Consider the following 3283-nt stretch of genomic DNA (forward strand, 5'->3'; position numbering starts at 1 on the left):
ACGAAGGAAGTACTTACTCATAAGTCCAGCAGGAACTCCAAAAAACCCCACCTTGATCTCATATGTCTTCAAATATGCTGAAACATTACGCCCATCAAATAGCTTCTTCTCACTCTCAACTGCTTCAATAGCCTTAGTCGCGCTGTTTGCATTCTCCTGCTCCGAATAGAGTTGCCTTTGCTGAGACAACTGCTGTTGATGCGATTGTTGTTGCTGCTGCATATACATTTGTGTTTGCTGATTTTGGAGCTGCATATATATGGACATATTCTGCAAAATCTGTTTTAGATCCTCCGTTGAAGTACTTGTCGCAGCAGTCATTGATGGAGCTGAAGTAGAGGCAGCTGGAGTTGTAGAGGAAGCTGAAATAGAGGCTGAAGTGTCTCCCATCCTGAAATTTCTGCGACGCTTTCACGTCGGGTTCACCAAAGATGTCGAAGGGTTTATGAAAGCAATGTCGCAACCACAGAAGTCCTTGTTAAATTTTAGGATTGGCGATCAATCATACAAATAGACAAGATGAATAGATTGGTGAGCAATAATAGATCTGCCAAGCTTCCAACGAGACTGACACAATGGCTGCCACTCAAGACGATATCAAAAAGTGCCAGTTGCAGCTCAAGTAAATATAACTATTCTCTACCAAGAAGTCACAATACCTTTACTTTAAAGATGCACCACAGACAGAAATAGCTACACTTGAGTCACATCATGTGCCAACCAAGATGCCTGCATGTAAGTAGCTATTTATATTGGGGTTCACTGCAGAGTATCTGTTCCCAGCACAGTAGCTTCAATCCCTTTCATTTGGAGAAGACCGTCCAAGCCATCTCTTTGTACATAAGTTCCAATTTGTCTTTTGCATCTGGGAAGTTCGTAGAACACCAATGTTGTAAAGCAAATATATTATCTATCCAGCGGTTCACTACAGTATGGGCAGGTTTACAACCATTTCTCATAGCTTCAAAAGCAACAAGATCAGTGTCCACATAGACTTCCAAATCCGTCTTCAAAGACTTATGCCTCTCCTCTGTACCTTTTAGTTCTAATTAGGTTGCCTCACGTTCAACTGTATCCTCTTTGCCTTTCTTGGAGCACTCTATCTCTCTAGTAAGCTGTGCTTGCTGTTACTTTAAGTTTCCTATATCAGCTTCGAGCTTTGCTCGAACTCGTCTCAGCTGATCAGCAGAGCTTGAAAAACTCCAGAAATATTCATACGTGCCAATCTTGTCTTTGAACAGGAGATCGTCATCAACTAAGGTCTGCAGCATATCCTTCACAGTTTGACTGACCACCCCTTTCCTGGGCCTTGCTTCTCCAGTTCGCGCAGAAGATAGACGTCCTGGCTTTCATGGAAGTTCTATAAAGGTTGACTTCTCTTTTCGTCCAGAGAGAGACTTCTTTTCTTCGACATGAACACTCCCACATTTGCGATGATACGTTATGCTTGCAACCGAGAGAGATGCTCAACTTCGAATCCGGATGGGTCTACCACCGTGGACGCCACCGGTGCACTGCGCTGCGACTGTCAGTCCACAGGCTTTCTCCTCAACTTGGCGGCCATGCCGACATCTCCATGACTAATCAATTGACTCCTTTTTGCAATTATGTTTGTTGATGCCGATGTCTTCATCTTGAACTTCACTTATTCCTGCAGCTTCTCACCAGATGTCACACCTTTGACTTGACTGACTGTTATGATTGAAGATTCCGTTGTTGATTTTATCTCCAAAACTTGCCATAATCATTGTGTCACCTTGTCATCTTCTGCAACGTTCTCAGTCTCCTCAGCACATTCTTTTCGTCTGTCCACTCACTGTCTCCGTTCTTCTGTTGTCTCATGCATGCTACCTTATTCGTCATCCTTCAATGTATGCGGTGATCTCCTCCTGCCATAGATGTCTTCCTTTTCCTCTTTTTTATTTCCAGTGTGATTCTCCCTTCTCAGCTGTAGAGTCCCCCGTTCCTCTTCTTCCCATATCGGCGTTCCCTGCACATTCGTCTCTGTTCCAACATTCGAAAAAAACTTTCCCCCCTTTTCGGATTTCCCTCCAATCATTTTTGGTACCTTTTTCCATAATCAATCCTAAAAAAGACCGCCTTTGTTTTTAGCATACTCTATATAGAGAGTATTCACCACAAAGAGTTTTAACCAAGTTCAATTTTTACTACAATACTCTCCATGTGGTGTATTGCACACAAATGAAAAGGAATAGGCTTAATGTTGTTCCCACTTGCCAAGCCAAAATCCTAGTAAGTCCACCATAGTGCCATATACCCTCGTCATGGATGCAAATAGCTGAATTCCCTTGTCAACATAGCCAAGGATAAGGAAACTCCAAAAAATACTCATTACATTGTGGTATGCAGTCAAACATGTGCTGAACATCAAGCAAGCTCCCACATTTGGCATTTTTATCCTCCAATGTACTTCGATTTGCATCTCTTGGAAATAGTTTAGTACTTCCTCACAAAACCCATAATCGGCATATCTTAAAATATCAAAAAATCCCTGTTCTTCTCTGTCTTCAGCATAGAATGAAAGAGCAAACATAACAACTAAGTATGTACAAAGTATCAAATCACACGCACAACTTTTGGGTGGTTTTCACACCTCGAATGCGCAGCAATACAACAACGCTCTAGGTTCACTAATATTTTGTGACTGCTGTTGTGAATTTTGTGCAGCATTACCATTTTGTGCATCTACATCATCAATCACATTTACTGGTTTATACCAGCTACTCATCTCATAAAAAACAACATCTCTGCTCACTATAAACTTACGAGTAGAAGGGTTATAGCATCTATACCCTTTTTGCTGCAGAGAGTAACCAATAAAGATGCACTTCTCAGCTTTTGGATCCAACTTAGATCTCAACTCATCTGGCACATGTACATAGGCAATGCAACCAAAAATTTTCAAATGAGAAATATCTGGTTTCCTACCAGTATACCTCTCCTCTGGAGTCATCCCATGTATTGCTACAGTGGGAGTCCTGTTCATTATGTAGACTGCTGTAGCAACTACTTCAGCCCAATAAAAATCTGGCATGTCTTTTTCATTGAGCATGGCACAAGATACCTCTCCAATATGCCTGTTTTTCCTTTCTGTGATTCCATTTTGTTGTGGGGTATGACTACATGAATATTGCTGCTTTATGCCATGCTCCTGTAGGAACCTTGCAGACTCATTTGAGAGGTACTCTCCCCCTCCATTTGACCTTAGGCATTTTATTTGCAGACCTATTTCTTTTTCAGCCATAGCTTTAAGAGTTTTGAA

General features: G+C 41.7%; 1 pseudogene; it reads right to left on the reverse strand.

The window, feature by feature from the left end:
- Positions 1–680: 680 nt before the first annotated feature.
- Positions 681–1414, reverse strand: LOC148020839 (meiotic nuclear division protein 1 homolog pseudogene; annotated as a pseudogene).
- Between the last annotated feature and the right edge of the window lie 1869 nt (positions 1415–3283).

The sequence above is a fragment of the Lygodium microphyllum genome, chromosome 18 (genome assembly GCF_053477565.2).
Source record: "Lygodium microphyllum isolate KBCC chromosome 18, Lygodium_microphyllum_v1.1.10, whole genome shotgun sequence".
NCBI lineage: Eukaryota > Viridiplantae > Streptophyta > Polypodiopsida > Schizaeales > Lygodiaceae > Lygodium > Lygodium microphyllum.